The sequence below is a fragment of the Magnolia sinica genome, chromosome 7 (genome assembly GCF_029962835.1).
Source record: "Magnolia sinica isolate HGM2019 chromosome 7, MsV1, whole genome shotgun sequence".
Lineage (NCBI taxonomy): Eukaryota > Viridiplantae > Streptophyta > Magnoliopsida > Magnoliales > Magnoliaceae > Magnolia > Magnolia sinica.
The window spans coordinates 30,556,409-30,575,660 of NC_080579.1; the positions used below are offsets into that span (position 1 = coordinate 30,556,409).

The following is a 19,252-nucleotide window of genomic DNA, read 5'->3' on the forward strand; positions in this document are numbered from 1 at the left end:
CAAAAATCTCAACAATGTGTCAAATAGAGAAGCAGGGACTATAATGTGATCGTTATCAAATCCATCGATGAATCGATTAAATCATCGCTGACAGTTGCACATGAAGCAGCAATGGTTACACTACAATCTGGAAAAGAAATAACAAGTCCATCTCAAAGACAAGAGCCCATAGCGATGCCAAAAAAAAAAAAAAAAGATGTTAGAGACACTACTAAATCATAAAAAGGATGAGTTGAACGAGTCATTGGATAAAGAAGCACTATTAACAAAAAGAGTCACCTGTGATATCGTAAGTCATTTGAAGGGCATCCTCGCAGTATATATAACGCATTATGACTGTCAGAAGATTTTTGTCATATGTTAATTCAAGCTTTATCAGATGATGGTATTAGAAAAGCTTTAGTTGTTGAAATGCAAGGTGCGGAGATAGAAAAAGAAAGTAGTCCTTCGTAGACTAATAAGCCTAATACAGCAGAGGCATATAATTGCACATTTGTCATCACTTTTTCAGAGAATGAATTGACAAGTGGTAAAGAACATAATAAACCATTAATGGTCATTACAAGTGGTAAAGATGGTCATTGGTCATATCCATGAAAAACAGATCAAGCAAATAATGTTAGATAATGGCTTCGCATTGAATTTATTACCTCTAAATATGCTCAGTAAGCTGGTATACTATCGTTCATATCTACGTCCTAGTAGAATGATGATTCAAGGCTTCAATCAAGATGGTCAACACGCCCTGTGAAATGTTACATTAATGATGGAAATAGGAGACTTAATCACGAACGTTGTGTGTCACATGATCAATGCAGTGATAACATATAATCTCCTTTCAGGAGGACCATGGATACATCAGTATAGTATTGTACCATCCACTCTACCTCAATGCTTTAAATATTATAAAAATGGACTTCAGCATAAGGTAGAAGCCGATACAAAACCATATACAAAAGTAGAATCTTTCTTTGTAGATGCAAGCTATTATAATGAATTCGCAATAAAGGAGAACAAAGAAAAAAATAAAAAGGATACAATGGTGCAAAGCAATGGTATACTCGCAATACAAAGTGAAATTTTGAGGATGAAGCTGAATGAAAAGATGGATAAAAAGAAAAAGTTCTACTTCGGGCCTAAACATTTAAACCAACCTAGTCAACCTCCTCTAACACTGCTATCGCCAGAGCAAGTAAAGACACTGGAATTAAATTTCACAATGCCGACACCACGAGCTGAAAGGAATAAGCCATTCCTTACTATGCCAAAAAGATTTTATGTACCGTCAAATCTGGACAATACCAAACCGATTAAGTTCTATACTCCATTAAGGGAAGTAACAAAGGAAGGAACAAATGAAGTAATGACAAATGATAGAATCATACCAGAAGATTTGAAAAGATATAGCATTGCTAATAAGAGAATTATGAGAAATATGTGACCTGACTGCGACAAACCCATAGGATTAGGCAATGGCAAAGGTATTCAAGTCCCGATTGGTGTAAACAAAAGAATATGGGAAAAATCTTGAGACTGGGGCATCCCCCTATGATGAAAGGAAAAGAAATGGATGATACAGTGTGATGAAGATTCTTTGTAAGGCAAAACAGGAATTTGGATTGTGAACAATTACAAGGGAAATCTCTCCCAATCAAAAGGGGCATAACAAGTATAGCTTCACAACTGCAAAAACCCTTTATAAAAACACATGTACTCTCAAATGTCATTATGAATAAAGAACATGTTCATAGATATATTATTGTTTCAAAAGCTCTATAAAGGCCTCTTTGGTTAACAATTGATGATAAAGCAATGATCTAAAAGATCTCCAATAATGATGGCGATGATATAAACACTAATGGTCAACAAGTAAATTGACAAAATACACATACTAGCCTTATACACATATTACAAAACATCATCAATTATGGAAATATTGCCGGTTATCTATATTATTGTTCATTGATCATCACCATTATTATCAATTATCACTGATTAGCGTCATCATCAATCATGAAGAAATTATCAACATAATATTATCTATTACGAAGTAATATTGCGGATTACCATTGATATCATATTATCGTTTATGACTCCGACAAGAAGAAATTATCATCGTCGCTAAAACCATTATTATCATCGACTATCGTCAAAGCGATATTATTGATGAACAATCAGACTGAACAACATTTTTGCCAATATTATTATCAACAGAACTGGAATTGTTAGTTCAACAAGAAGATATCACGATCAAACTGTCATTGTTATCGGCCATTATTAAAAGAAAATTGTCATCTCCCAGCATTATATTAACATTATTACTATCAATCATCATTAATCGCATCGAACAACCCTATATTATCAGCAATCGCACTGTATCATTTACGGCAATGGTGAGTGCCTATGAAGGCCAACCACCCGTAAGCCCTATATTATTGGAGATGGCAAAGTATCATTTACAGCATCGGTGAGTGCCTATGAAGGCTAATCACGCGTAAGCCCTATATTATTAGTGATGATAATGTATCATTTATGGCAGCGGTGAGCGCCTATGAAGGCCAACCATGCACAAGACCTATCATATTGGCAATTTGTCAAATATTATGCAGGCAGCAATGAAAAAGCCAACGACTCTAAAAAGCTCATGAAGGCAATCACATGCTTAGACCCATGCAAGCAACGAAGAGAGCCAGTGACTAAAAGCCCTAATCAGTTAGAAGTCCATGAAGGTCAACCACGCATGAGACTAATGCTATATGTTTTGCTTCTAACAACGTCATGAGGGAAGGTGAAAGAAAATGTCCTCTCATGAATGGGTTGGACCTTACAGGTGAAGAAAAAGTGGGTCGCAACATGCACTCTTTGGGTTGTTGATAGATAAGCCAACCATGCATAAAACCCTTCAGGTTCCTAACTTGATTTCAGTAGAAACTTATGGGGAAGAATCGACCTCTAGATGAATTACCCCCTCATCAATGAACTGACGGCCTTGGATTTGGTACCTAAATAGATAGCCTTGTGAGCCTTATGAACTATAAAGAGTTATTGCAGCCAACCCTATGCATAAAACCTACTGAGTTCACTACCCTGGTAGCTTCACTAGGCTCCTTTGATGGATCATGGCTTGTGAACTCCCTGTCTGCAGTGGTTCAGCGAACTCTTAAGAGTTACAGAGACCATTTGTATAAGTCTACTTGCTTCACTACTGATGAGCTAAAACTGTGTGTATTCTCTACTACTCATGAGCTTAAACTATGTGTAGCGCCTGAGGCACTAACTTGAACTCCAAAATAGTTACGTCTATTGAAGACAAAACACCATGTAGGGCATATTAACAAAATGTGTTGTTATATTATATCTCCAAGATTTAGAACATGTCAAAGTGCGATTGAAATATAACATGTGAAACATCATATGCATAAGATATATGCAGCTTTTATAGTCATACTTTTCAAATCATGGGAATGTTAATCTCCATTGACATAAGATATTTGCATGTATATGATATCACAAAGAAATTATACTTAGAAATTGCCATGAAAAGATTACTAGAAAACTTTGTGTGCAAAGAAAGGTCAGTGCATGTTCATTACAAAATACATGTTACAATTCCTCATGAATGCCTAATGTAATCATATATCTTTACAAATCTTGCTTGAATTGCACCTGAGTAGCTGAAGTGTCTAACTCAGCATTGACAATGAGTTTAGCTTAATCAGGAGCATCAGCCAACTCCTGTTCTAAGGAAATTATGACCACCTCATTCTTCAAAAGCTTTGACTTTTCGAGATCAATTATTCAAATGTTATCTTCAATGTTTGCTTCAATCTTGCTGGACCTCAGTTCCTCCACTTGTTTCAGGATCTCAAGATCAAGTATTTACTTCTTGAGGCTGGCTATTCATTCATCAATGGTTATTGAAGCTTGCTTCAAAGTCTTCAATTGTTCTTGAAGATAATCATGTTCTTTACTATAGCCTAAAATCATCATTGCGACTTTCAAAGCTTTATCTTTAAGTAAGAGCAATTCTTTCAAGCGAGCTGGTATTTCTGCAGCAATAACCACGTTTCGAACAACTTCTAATTGATGAAGAGAAGAACAAAAATGAGCTAGAGAATTATGTAAAGGAGAGAGATTGATATTAGCCATCCTTGAAGCATTATCTAAAACTCCCAGATCAGTGTCCAAGATGGGCCACAGTTTTAGATCCTTAAACATGTCGGCGGCCATTAACAAAGCACCCTTGATTAGAACAAGCATGTAAGGAGAAATTTTCTCCAATGACGGCTATTCACTCCCTAAGTATAGGGTTGTGATGTAGTAATAAACTCGGTGAGACCGAGGTCAAATCCCAAGGGACTGAAACCTGTACGTAATCTGAAACTAACTAGAACTAGAACTAGATTAAGATGAAACTAAATTGAATGATTTTGAGGAATAATGGTGAAATACTAATCTAAAACTTAAGGAATTCAGAGGAAGGAAACTAGGGATTCAGAGGATCCACTTGTAGAGATCAGGGAGATCTTATGCCTGCATCAAAAACTCAACTGGACTTAGAGTCCATCTTCATCCAGTTGAAGGGTGTAACCATGAAAATCAAACAAAACTTACTTTGATATAGTTTTCAAGAGATGAAAGGTATATGAATTAAAATGAATTCCATCACCAAACCATGCCCAGGAGACAAAGTAAACAATAGAATTAAACTAATTACCAACCAATCAACAATGTATAAAGGTTAGGAAGGGTACTGTCATCCGACCATGCCCAGGAGACGATGGTGAACAACAGGGCTTCCTGACATCATAAACATAAAAAAGGAAAGGAACCTGCCCAAAGTTATCGCAGACCCATTGTAATTTTAGTCACAACAGACCATTAAAAACTAAAAACATTCCCGTAATTAAACTGAAATCAACATCAGTTCAGTCTACACAAAAGGCACAAGCAAAAAGTCTCCTATCATGCTACAAGCTTCACCTCTTAGCCCTAGCTAAGAGGTTTAACCTAGAATAGACATGATTAAGCTAAACATCTTAAAAGAAATAATAAAAAGAAATAGTAAAAATAAAAGAAATCTGAAATACTACTCTCTCTCTGCTCCACGTCCTGGCTGCGAATCGAATCGCTCTCTTCTCTCTTCTCTTTATAGGCAGGAGGAGGAGGAGAGTCGGTCGGATGTGAGGCAGGAAGTCGGTGGAGAAGGTCGGCTGCGTAAGGAGTTATGCACTCCCTGTTTTACGCAGCTCAAAACACAAAATAGCTTGCATTTGGTGGATTTCAGGATGGCTGTACGACTTGTTTTCAGAATCTGGCTTCGTGGATGGGGTTATGGATGTCCTGGGCTCCACTTGGACGGTCCAGATCTTTAAAAAGATCAATGATCGTGGCCCAAAACTCTCCCAAATCTCTAGATTTCCTGGACGCCCGTAAGGCTTACGTAAACGTGTAGACATGTTTGGTGGGCCTCATAGTGATGTTTTATGAAAAATCCACCCTGCTAATTGCATTTTTGGCAAAATTTCAGTTAGTAAGGAGTAGTTTTTATCTAGTTTTGGTGCGGTCCACTGTATAAAATAAATTCACAGTCCATCCTGCATTTTTCGACAATACACGTATTTATGTGTGTGTGAGGCCAAAAGGACACCTAGGAGAGGGTCAAACCCCCCATATGTTCACATTTTACAGTTCAAATCTTCCATATATGTGACGGGTGGGCCCCACTACTCAAAAAGGCCTTCGCACATAAGGACGCTCGATGGTTTTTTTCTTTAAAAACTATCGGTCAGCCCTTTTGTTTGACCAGACTCTCCATCCAGTGCACATCTTGTGCACGTGTACCCTCTGTACATGCAATGTACATGTGGGGTCCATCATGATGTATCATTGGAATCCGTTCCATTCATCCACTTCCACGTCTAATTTAAATGGTTAGGTCCAAAATTGAGGGATGTCCAGAGATTAGGTGGGCCCCAAATCTCTGATATGGGGCCTGATCTATCCGTTGGGCCTCTTCTAGATGGATCCAATGGTTGAAAATTGACATGTAGGGTTAATTTATGGTCCTCAGGCCATATATGAAGTTTTGAGTCGAATGGATGGTGGGAACCTTGTGATCTTGCATTCTGGACATCTTTCAAGCCACTTGAGCTTCAGTTTCTCGATTTTCTCGAATCTCTAGCATCTAAATCCATCAATCTTGGTCCCCTAGGGTCTATCCCTTGCCTTTGGTGTCATCAGAGCGTTAAATCCATGCTTTAAGCACCCTATTTCAGTTCAAGCTTGTAAATACACCTTGCATCACAAACACGATTTAATTGAGTCGTTAAACAGTTCCATGTTTGTAAATCCTAGCAATAACTGGGGTCTAATATGCAATATTTGACACTTAACACAACCCCCAACCAGCATCTTGCTAGTTCCGAGCAAAGTATGTGAAAAATAAGTTGAGAATGACAAGACGACTTCTATAAACTCAAGTGATGTTTGAAAAACAATCCAGGTAGTAGATTTCTAAGATTCATGAATGTTGGCATTACTTTCTCATGGACTCAAGCGCATGGTAAATTTCATAGTCAGGCTCAAAGTATTAATCTATCAATTAGAAAAATTCTAAACATTGAGTTCCATAGGTGTATAGTGTAATCCCGGCTTACCATCATTAATAGATCCAATTGTCAATTTCCATGATAACATTGATGATCCAAAGAGCATTCAGGACAACCAAAACCTAAAATAGAACTTTCCTTACATTTCTTCTTTTCATTCTTCCAGCTTTTGATTTTTTCATCGAGGGGGAGGGGAATCGAATCTGCACTTGTAGGGAGCAAACCTATGGTGAAGATCGTACACCCAACCCTTTCCTGATGACAACTATTTTTTTAGTTGGGTATTCTTTTTCTTTTTTTTTTTAACTTCTTTTTTTCTCTATATTCTTCTTATTGAACATGATGGACAAATTTCCCAGGTTGGTTCCTTCCATGCTTAATGATCACTAAGTTACAATTCAATATTAAACTGAAATCTTAATGTGTAAGTGAGATGTGTCCTGTGAAATCATGACTCAATCAATGTTTAAAACTTTTAATCATGGATTAACAATTTGAACTTAATTGTGTGAAATCTAATAGATAACTGATCCAAGAGTCATAAATTACCAACATCACTTATCTTATAATTTTAAATCAAAGATGGCTGGCGAAATCACTTCGAATTCACAAGAAATTCTAAAAAAAATTTAAAAAATTTTCATGATTTTTTTTTTGCTCAAGACTAATAAAATACTGATTAGGTAACTTAATCCCCCACTCCCAACCTAAAATCTACATTGTCCTCAATGTAAAAGATATGAACATGCAATGCACATGGGACAATGAAATTAAAGAAGTGATGGAAAGATAGTAGCTAGACACAGAAATCAAGAGGATCAAGAGGCTTTTACCAAGAGATCACAGCATGAAAGCAAGTCAGCACAAGACTGAAACCAACAAAAGCAACATATCCTAAAACAACTTAGAAGGCAAACTAACCTAACAGCATAAAGCTGACTATCCTAAAACGACATCAAGCAAACTATCCTAGAACGGCATCAAGCAAACTATCCTAGTCCTATGAAAGCAGTAAGTTCTAATCCTCAACTGTGAAAACATGAAAAATTTACTTAATCATGCATCCAGGATCTTCCGTTGGCCAATATCTTGTTAAATTTCTCAGAAGGTTTTTCAACAAGATCATCTAAAAGCCCATTTTGCAGTAGGCTTGGATGTCCTGGAGCGGGAATGTCCAGAGAAATTGAGGAAGCTCAGTAAAAACTTTTCTTTTAATCGACCGAAGTGTCCAAAGTATATATGATGCACCTGTGGCAGAAAAAATTTTGAAGTTAGTACACCATGATAAATCAGAGACTACAAGTAGATGAAATTCAGAAAAATTTGTAGTAAGTGTAGTCTCGACACACGCCGAAGTTTTATTCTTTAGTTCAATTTGTAGCTCCTCCTCCTTTAATGGTAAACATTCAGGATCTGGGGGAGGAAGTACTTCAGAATAAGGGTTCTCTCGGTCCGTGACAACTACCGAGGTACTATCTTGCGAGGCTTCCACTATGTTTTCTATCATGGGATTGTTTATATCCACAAAGTATACCAGGCAATCTTCTAAAGAGTTGAAACATTCAGTTGAAAGGAGTTCATTCATACTATCGAGATCTGTAATGATATGTCCAATGACTCATTTATCTTCTTCGATAGTAGAAATGAGCATACTATCTTGTTTGTTCTCAAGGTGGAATGAAATCACCACTGAGTATGTCTCTTCTTAACCTAAGTAAAACTGATCAAGATCAGTGGGTAAAAGTTTTAGGTCAAGATTTGGTACCTTGAGGTTAGACAACAGAGGCACTTCTTCGGTTTGGGGCAATTTTTCAATTTGTGGCCTCCACCGGTTAACTTCAAGTACCGGTGTAGTATCAAGCATGGCCCCCTTCTCCTTAAGCATGTCATCATCAAAATCAAGGGAGTAGGCCATGCACGTCTGTAGAGAGTCAGAGGATAAGGTCAGAGGCATTCTATCTTCCATGAAAGAGTCAATCACGTTAATGTCATGGAAATCATCATCATCCTCGAACCGTCTACCAGTATTGAAAAAGATATTCATTTCTAATGTCATATTCCCGAAAGACATACTCATAACACCATTCTTGCAATTGATAATTGCGTTAGAAGTGCCAAGGAATCGGTTTCTCTTGTGTTTTCTTTTCTAATCCAATTGGAGCAATACTAGGTTTATCATCGTTGTCCTCTTCTGTATCCTTAAGCTTTTCAGCCCTAACTGGAATGGTTTTTTCAATGATCTTCCCACTCCTAAGAGTGGTGATGGATTTAGATTGTTCCATCTGATTTGAAGGGCTAGGGTCACTTATTTCATATTGCGGTTTGGGATTGGGGAGAGGTTGAGCAGGAAGCATCCCCTTTCCCACAATTGCTAATTATGAATCCATCCTTTGGATAGACGACACAAGTGTTCCAATTGCTGATCTAATTTCCTGGATTGCTTGTGTCGTATTTTGATTAAGTAGCTCTTGGTCTTGAATGTGTTGTAGAACTGGATCCTCTTGAGGTTTCACTTGATTTGGGATTTGATTAAAGAAACCTTTAGGAGTAGTAGTTTGTTCATTCCTCCAACTAAAGTTTGTATGATTTCTCCAGCAAGGATTGTATGTGTTAGAGGTGGGTTCATTGAAAGGCCTTTGGTAATTATTTACAGCATTGGATTGCTCAGTCAGTACCTCTTGAAAGGTAGATATAGTTGGACAATTTTCAGTTGTGTGACTGTTACAACCACAAATACTGCAAACAACTTCCTTACCATTTTCCTTCCTTGATTCCATGGCCTTAAATTACTTTATGAGATTAGCCACTTTAGAGTTGAGATCATCCTCCTCTTTTAGAAGGTATACTCCACCCATTTCCTTTGATTGAGTGAACCTAGAAGTGGTATTTAATTTTGGGTATGTGTCCCATGATTGCGTGTTTTCAGCAAGTCTATCCAAATAATCCCACACATCATCGACATTTTTATTCATAAATTCTCCATTGCACATTGTCTCGACCAGTTGGCACATGGAAGATGTCAGTCCATCATAGAAAAAGTGTGTAATGTGCCACGTTTCAAATCCATGTTGTGGGCATGGGCTGACAAATCCTTGAACTGCTCCCAACATTGGAAGAATTTTCATCCTACTTTTAGGTGAAGTTCATGATTGACTTTCTAAGGGTTTTCGTTTTGTGATATGAAAAAAATTTCTTTATGAACTCCCTTATCATGTCATTCCATGTGCTAATAGATCGGGGACGTAGTGAATGTAACCACGTCTTAACTTTCTCTTTTAAAGAAAATGGAAAGAGTTTCAGCCTGACCGTGTCCTCAGACACGTTAGGAAAGTATAACGTGGTTATGATTTCATCAAACTCTTTCAAGTGTAAATACGAATTTTCAGATTCAAGCCCATGAAATTTTAGAAGGAGTTGGATCACCCCTGGCTTGATATTAATGTGTCCTGTATTTTTTGAAAAAACTATGCATGAGGACATACTCACCCCCTCCTATTGTAAATAATCTTGTAAAGTATGATGCGGGGGTGCTTGATGCACGTCATTTTCATCCTGGATGTCCTCCACCCTAGGTTGGGGTAGAAGATGTTGATTTGCGGCCATAACCTCAATTAACTCTGAGGATCTCAAGTGGTGTCTAATCCTGCGATGGATAGATAACCCCTCGACCAATCCTCCTTGAGATGTAGAGTGTTGTCACGAACCCACTTGGGCATGAAACACTTGTAGCACTCAATTCAAATTCTAAACCTAAACCTAAGAAAAAGGAAGAAATACAAATCTAGAAAATAAGAGAAAAGATTTGGAAGGAAGTTACCAAAATAGAAGTCCTAAATTAAGAACCTGCAAAACAAAACAAACCAAGTTAGTTTCTACAGATAGAAAGTTTAGAAATAGCAGGAGATCCTAAAATAAAAAGTAAACTAGTTTCTAAAAAAGGAAAAAATTCTAAAAAGGAAAATAGAAAGTTTCTAAAAACAAATTACGAAATTCTAAACCTAAAATAGAAAATAAGTTCGTTTCTAAATTAGAAGAAATCCTAGAATTAGAAAGTTTCTAAAGATAAAACCTAATCTAAAATAGAAAATAAAAAGACTAGAAAATTTGAAAGATATTACCAATTTAGAAGGTATATGTCAAGGTCGTACAAAACAGGAAACATGTTAGTTTCTAAAAATAAAATAAAAAAACTTTAACCTAAAGTTAGTAAAGTCCTAATCTTAACCTAATTCTAAAACTAATTAATCTCAGAAAACGTAACCGTCAATCCCTAACAACGGCGCCATAAACTTGTTCACTCTCTAAATATAGGGTTGTGATGTAATAATAAACTCGGTGAGACCGAGGTCGAATCCCAAGGGACTGAAACCTGTACGTAATCTGAAACTAACTAGAACTAGAACTAGATTAAGGTGAAATCTAAATTGAATGATTTTCAGGAATAATGGTGAAATACTAATCTAAAACTTAAGGAATTCAGAGGAAGGAAACTAGGGATTCAGAGGATCCACTTGTAGAGATCAGGGAGATCTTTTGCCTGCATTAAAAACTCAACTGGACTTAAGAGTCCATCTTCATCCAATTGAAGGGTGTAACCATGAAAATCAAACTGAACTTATTTTGATATAGTTTTCAAGAGATGAAAGGTATATGAATTAAAATGGATTCCATCACCAAACCATACCGAGGAGACAAAGTAAACAACAGAATTAAACTAATTACCAACCAATCAACAATGTATAAAGGTTAGGAAGGGTACTGTCAACCGACCATGCCCAGGAGATGATGGTGAACAACAGGGCTTCCTGACGTCATAAACATAAAAAAGGAAAGGAACATGCTCAAAGCTATCGCAGACCCATTGTAATTTTAGTCACAACAGACCATTAAAAACTAAAAACATTCCCTTAATTAAACTAAAATCAACATTAGTTCAGTCTAAACAAAAGGGACAAGCAAAAAGTCTCCCATCACGCTACAAGCTTCACCTCTTAGCCCTAGCTAAGAGGTTTAGCCTAGAATAGACATGATTAGGCTAAACATCTTAAAAGAAATAATAAAAAGAAACAATAAAAATAAAAGAAATCTGAAATACTACTCTCTCTCTGCTCCACATCCTTGCTGCGAATCAAATCCCTCTCTTCTCTCTTCTCTCTTCTCTTTATAGGTAGTAGGAGGAGGAGAGTCGGTCGGATGTGAGGCAGGAAGTCGGTGGAGAAGGTCCGCTGCGTAAGGAGCTACGCACTCCCTGTTTTACGCAGCTCAAAACACACAAATAGCTTGCATTTGGTGGATTTCAGGATGGCTATACATCTTGTTTTTGGAATCTGGCTTCGTGGATGGGGTTATGGATGTCCTGGGCTCCACTTGGACGGTCCAGATCTTTGAAAAGATCGATGATCGTGGCCCAAAACTCTCCCAAATCTCTAAATTTCCCGGATGCACGTAAGGCTTACATAGACGTGCAGACGTGTTCGGTGGGCCTCATAGTGATGTTTTATGGAAAATCCACCCCGCTAATTGGATTTTTGGAGAAATTTCAGTCAGGAAGGAGTAGTTTTTATCTGGTTTTGGTGTGGTCCACTGTATAAAATAAATTCACCGTCGATCCTACATTTTTTGATGATACACGTATTTATGTGTGTGTGAGGCCAAAAGGACACCTAGGAGAGGGTCAAACCCCCCATATGGTCACATTTTACGGTTCAAATCTTCCATATATGTGACAGGTGGGCCCCACTACTCAAAAAGACCTCCATGCGCAAGGACGCTGGATGGTTTTATTTTTCTTTAAAAACTATCAGTCAGCCCTTTTGTTTGACCGAACTCTCCGTCTGGTGCACATCTTGTGCACGTGTACCCTCTGTACATGCAATGTACATGTGGGGTCCATCATGATGTATCATTGGAATCCATTCTGTTCATCCACTTCCACGTCTGATTTAAATGGTTGAGTCCAAAATTGAGGGATGTCCAGAGATCAGGTGGGCCCCAGATCTCTGATATGGGGCCTAATTTATCCGTTGGGCCTCTTTTAGATGGATCCAATGGCTGAAAATTGACATGTAGGGTTAATTTATGGTCCTCAGGCCATATATGAAATTTTGAGCCGAATGGATGGTGGGAACCTTGTGATCTCACATTCTAGACATCTTTCAAGCCACTTGAGCTCAGTTTCTCAACTTTCTCAGATCTTTAGCATGTAAATCCATCAATCTTGGTCCCCTGGGGTCTGTCCCTTGCCTTTGGTGTCATCAGAGTGTTAAATACATGCTTTAAGCACCCTATTTTAGTTCAAGCTCGTAAATACATTTTGCATCACAAACACGATTAAATTGAGCCATTAAACAGTACCATGTTTGTAAATCCTGGCAATAACTAGGGTCTAATATGCAATATTTGACCCTCAGCAACGGCATATCCAAAACCATGGCAATTGAGTTCGAGCTTGAAGAACCGCACAAAGTAGGATTAACTATGGGTGAAGAAAAGAAAATAAGAATATGAAAAGTATGGGTCAGAAAAAGCATTATCATCTAATAAAGACGCAGTACCAACATAAGATATAAAGGAGGTAGATATACCTGTAAGCAAGAGGAACGGAGACTGGTGCTTCTAAAGATTGTATTCCCTTAGGAAGATATGAAGGACCAAGGACCTCTGGAATCATGTCTGCAAAGGACGGTGCTTTAGCTCTAGTACTAAAATCAACTGTAGTCAGAGTCACCACATTAATCGGTTCCATTGGAAACATTATCTCAAATGCTATAGTGCTCGAATGAGTCAAAGGAGCGAGAGATGTTCCAGTTGTCCTAGTAGATCTCAATTTAAAAGGGAGAATACTCATTTCACCTTGATTCACTTCTGCAGCAACTGGAGGAATGTCTAAAGTAGACAGAGTATTAACTATTGGACTAGAAAATATTTCACGTGGAAGGGGTGAGTAGTTGGCACTAAATGTTATGACTATGTCTTCTTCCGGTGAATGATCATACTCCCTATAATCTAAAGGTTCCTCTTCTTTTGCTAGTGTTTCCGTTGCCACCGTTTGAGGAATGATTGTATCTTGTGGTATCTCTTCATCGGTTGCAGCAGCTATGACAGTGGTGTTATCCTCGTCGCCAATATCCAATTCTTGCTCTTCCTCGCCAACGTCTAATTCTCCCTCTTCTTTTGAATCCCCCGAAGAGGAGTCATCTTCAGTAAAAGAGCTACTATCAAAAGAGGATTCCTCGTCTCATCTTCCAATGATGATGACCTTAACTCTGGTTCTTCCACCATTATCTGTTTGCCTTTCCTTGAGGGTCCCGCTTCATCAGTTTGCATAGGCTCTTCCACAATAACACGGGTAGGAGAAGTATCTTCTCGATGTTGCAGCGTCAAGAGAGATTTAGACCGTGTTTGGGATCGAGTTACTGGAGATGAAAATATTTCATGAGCATATTGCAATGGAGGTGATATGGCCGAGGACACCTCTCGGGGCTTAGCATGTTTTGTGGCTTCTAGTGTAAGAGAATGAATGGCAGTGATTAGCATTCGAAGGATTTCTATTGGATCCATCGCACTAACCCTGATAGTCTATCCTCTACGGGTTCTCAAATGATCTAAAGGAAATCCATGGGCTATCCAACCCTCAAGGGTGTTTACTAGTTTGATTTGATGAATACGCTCTTTTAGAGAAATCTTTACATAGATCTAACCAGGAGCAGGAGCATGATCTCACTCAACAATGTATCCAATTCCTTGTGCTGGACTCTATCTCTTTAGTCTTAAAGGAGGCACCCATGTTAGAGAATCAACTAGTAAACAATGGTGAACAAGAAGAAATTGATGTGCTCACCATCTCATCCAATAGTAAGAAGTACGAACAGAACATTCATGGCTAAAAATGACAACATGAGAGATGATGCGTGCGGCTAATAATTGCTTCCAAACTAACACCTAGTTGTAGGGGTCCACGCCATAGCTTCTCATAATGTGTGACCATTTCACAATATTCTAGCACAGTTTGGTCATAACTAAACTGACGAGCAAATATACTAGGATAGTATGGTTCTCTCGAAAATTCATTGCCCTCTCTCAGGGGAGGACTATAGGATTTGATCAAAATAAGAATGCTCGCTCGCTAGGTGTGAGAGAGTCATATCTACAATATCATGATCATTTGCATATTGGGGAAGTGAGAATTAGTAGAAATCGATCGTATCTATCATTTTAATTTTGTCAATGACCCATTCGTAGGTCTTCCTGATCATCGTCCATTTCTATAATGCCATAGATGGAGGTGAGTAGGGTTGATATAGGCTTTCTTTAGGTCGTTGTATGTCCATGGAAAATACATGTCGATCCAGCCTGAAAGTAATGCCATGGCGTGTATGCAGAACCTACTCCTACTGCTAGACTCTTACAATGAGTCGCTATGTCATCGAAAGCCCCGTAAAGTGAACAAAGGACAAGAGGTGCCAAAGAATATTTCCACCCTTCTGCCATTCCTCCTACGACTACAAAAAATGGTGGGTCTGATTGCATCCGCCTATTTTGAACTTGGAAGCACTATTAGACTGAGCCAATATACAAGAAAACCTGGAAGTTTGCCATGAGAACTGTATTCCGAAAGACCCCTAATCTTCTGACGTATCTTTTCCATGTCTTTATATTAGTTGTTTCTGAAGCTACAATGGAAAGCAAATATAGTTAATAGTGATGAAACTTGAGTATATTAAAAAGAAAGAAAGAAAGAACAAGTTAGACAATATACCGTAGTCCTCTAGAAAAATGTACGAGCCATTGAAGATGAGGAATTTTCTAGATGTCTGGGAATTTATCCATCTCTAAACAACTCAATGTTCGTTCCCGATACAAGTGCTTGTCCTTGAGATGGTGAGAAGTGTGTGAATTCTTCATTAGTCGGTATATACTCATAAAAAAACTAACCGGTCATAGAGAGTCCGACCATCCTATACAAATCCCATAGAGTGATGCTAACTTCACCTAATGATAAAAGAAAGGAGTTGGTGGTTGGACACTAGTAGGTCAGGAAACTCTTATAGATCATCGGATCTTTACAGAAATATTCGGAAGTGACTTTAATGGAATAATAGAGACCTATTTCTGCCAATGTTGCAGCACGTTTCTTCAACATGTTGTTCGCCTAGTCAGTTTAATAGGTGCGTGAAGCCAAGAAGCCACGAGTATGAAACTTTTATGCCCCGTCACTATTGCACATGTGGGCGGGCACACGTGGGCGGATGCTGATGTGGGCGAGGCCTAATGGCCTGGGCGAGCTACCAGTGGTTGGCAGGCTACTGTGAACACAATGAGAGGTTGAACTTGTCCCACATCGGAAGCGCTGTCCGAAGTTGTGGTGGTTATATGTAGAGTTAGTACCTTCATAGTATGAGGCCTTTTGGGGGAAACCCTGAGAACAAAACCATGAGGGTGCAAGCCTAGAGCGGACAATATCATACTGTGCTGGTCGGGCTTTTACAAATGGTATCAGAACCGAGGACGGCTCTGCCCTCGGTGGGGGATATTGTGACGCCCCGTCACTGTTGCACATGTGGGTGGGCACACGTGGGCGGACGCTGATGTGGGCAGGGCCTAATGGCCTGAGCGAGCTACCAGTGGTTAGTAGGCTACTATGTACGTAGTGGGAGGTTGAACTCATCCCACATCGGAAGCGTTGTCTGAAGTTGTGGTGGTTTTATGTGGAGTTAGTACCTTTATAGTATGAGGCCTTTTTAGGAAAACCCTGAGAACAAAACCGTGTGGGCGTAAGCCTAGAGTGGACGATATCATACTATGTTGGTCAGGCTATTACAAATGGTATCAGCCCTCGGTGGGGGATATTGTGATGCCCCGTCACTGTTGCACATGTGGGCGGGCACACATGGGCGGATGCTAATGTGGATGGGGCCTAATGGCCTGGGTAAGCTACCAGTGGTTGGCAGGTTACTGTGTACGCAGTGGGAGGTTGGACTTGTCCCACATCGGAAGCACTGTCTGAAGTTATGGTGTTTATATGTGGAGTTAGTACCTTCATAGTATGAGGCCTTTTAGGGGAAACCCTAAGAACAAAACCGTGCGGGCGCAAGCACAAAGTGGACTATCATACTGTGCTGGTCGGGCTATTACAAAACTCTTCATCCCCCCACAAAGGACTTCTATCTTGGAAATATTGTTGAATTATTTCATAGAAATGCATGGGGTATAGAGTATGAGGGTTATAACTAGGGATGAGAAATCACATGGAGTGCACATCACCGATTCTCTATCTTAAACCCTTATCTGATGAGATACCTTCCAAGATCTGTGGTTCTTTCATCATCCAATTAGCCATACACATTAATAAATTCTGAGTGATTTGATCAGTAGGCTTACTCATAAGGATAGATAGGTGATGGCGTATATAAAGCAAAATGATGATCATTTCCTCCTTAAAGGGGTTGTTGAATTTGATTACGTCTTGCTGAACTTTCACGCTATCCCAGGAGTTATGAAGCTTATTTCTCTTATGCTCTTTAATTTTCTCTTGGAATTTTTGATATGTTACTTCTTTCAAAGAGAAGGAGGTGGTGTATTGTTCACAACCCCAAGTGTAGGGTCGCAATTTAGTAATAACTCAGTAAGACCGAGGTCAAATCCACAGGGACTAAACTTCTACATATTTTGAAAATAACTAGAACTAGAAATAAAATAAGATCTAAATCTAAATCTAGAATGAAAGAGAGTAATTGTGAATAAAGTATTAATAATCAAAAGGGAACTAAAGCGCTAAGGATCCACTTATAGTTATCAAGATGCTACCTTGCTTGATTTAAGAAACAAAATTGGAATTGGAGTCCTATCCTTTCCAATTGGAAGATGAAGCAATTAAACCAAATCTGAACTTTTCATTGACCTAGTCACACATAAAGGAGTATTATGATGATTGGAAGGGATTCCATCATCCTACCATGCCCAGGAGACAATGGTGAACAACAGGATTTATCAATCTCATAATGTCAAAATAAAAAAAGAAGATATTCAAAGCCATCATAGCATCTATTGTAATTCGAGTCACAATAAATCATAGAAAACTAAAAATATTCCTTAAATTCAAACTAGAAATCAATGAGGTTTAAGAAAAACAATAATCAAAATAAGAAAATCATCCCAACACGCTACAAGCTTCACCTCTTAGCCCTAGCTAAGAGGTTTAGTCAACCATAAACATGATTAAAACTAAATCTCCTAAAGAAAGCATTAAAAATAAATAAGGAATGAAGAAAAACTCTTGGGAAGTTGCTCCACCTGTCAGGCCTGTATCCTAAACCGTATCGTTCTGTAGGCTCTTGCGGTCCTCTCGGTCGAATTCCGACAACCTGCGATGCGTAGATAGCATTTGCGCGTAACCTTGAGTGTCATCCTATAATTTCGAGTCAGCTTGACCTAAGACCTATGTTATTGTGACAGCATCGTTGCTGCGATTCCAACACCGTGTCTCGTGTGCTGATCCGACGGGTAGATTAAAAGATGTACCATTTATGATATTTGAGCCCTTAATTGATGTGGGGTCTACTTTGAGGGGGTGCACATGTTTCCCTAGGTGGACCCACCCTAGGAGCACCATTTCCCATGAGAGCTTTAGTCAACTCTCTCTTGCAAGTCATTATGAGGTTCTCTTCCCTATGCTCTTACAACCCATTATTACCCTCTTACAACCCATCTTTCCACTCTCTCTCAACTCTCTACTCTTTCTCTTCTTCTTCATTTTTCTCCCCTAGGAAGGGAGGAGCTAAAAACATCCATGGCAGCCCTCCTATTTTCAACCACCTTCTAGTTAGATCTCTCTCAATCTAGCCTTCCAAATCCCATCTCGACCATTAAATCAACCTCCTTGGAGCTCTAAGACCTATTGGAGGAAGGTGGAGTTCAGGATCTAGAGGTGGGTGCTTCTCTCTCTCTCCCTCTCTCTATCATTTTATGTGATGATGTGGTTGTGTGGCCCACTTGGATGGACCCCACTTTGATGTATGTCTTATCCATACCATCCAACCATTGGTGGTCCACCTAGGTAGCCATCTATAAGCGGGGCCCACCTTAATATGTGTTGTATCCAAAACCGTCTAGCGTCCCTGGACGCTGGACGTCAGTGAAGTGTGAATTGACCGTGTAGTGCACTAGGATAAAAATAAAAAAAATATTAGTTTGATTTGAAACTTGGGGTGGGTCGCTCATGCAGAACCCACCTTGATGCGTTGATCCAATCCACGCCGTCCATCCCATTCACCAGATCATTTTAGGCATTGAGCCAAAAAATGAAGCCAATCCGACTATCTGGCGGGCCATAGCATAGAAAACAATGTTTGTACCATTAAAATCTACCCTGAGGTTTCTGTACTCCAAAAATACATCGAATATCGGGCTCATTTAGATGGCTAGGTTGGATCCTCCTGATGTGGGCCTCACTTAGGAAAAACCACAAGAAAACTATTTTCAAAAAGAAAAACAAAAGCATATAGCAGCTGACGCTGCTGCTGTTGCAGCACCAGCAGGACGCTGCGCTAGGACGGTTAAACAGGGACCGTTGGGTCCCTGCTGTGGGACCCACTGAGAGGTGTGTTGGTCATCAACACCGTGCATTTGGTAGGTCCTTTATG

At 39.1% G+C, this 19,252-nt stretch overlaps 1 non-coding gene across 1 annotated transcript; it reads left to right on the forward strand.

Moving 5' to 3' along the window:
* Positions 1-9,671: 9,671 nt before the first annotated feature.
* LOC131252369 (small nucleolar RNA R71) lies at positions 9,672-9,776 on the forward strand. Its single transcript, XR_009174393.1, has one exon. It is a non-coding gene; the product is annotated as a small nucleolar RNA R71 (small nucleolar RNA).
* The last annotated feature ends 9,476 nt before the right edge of the window (positions 9,777-19,252 follow it).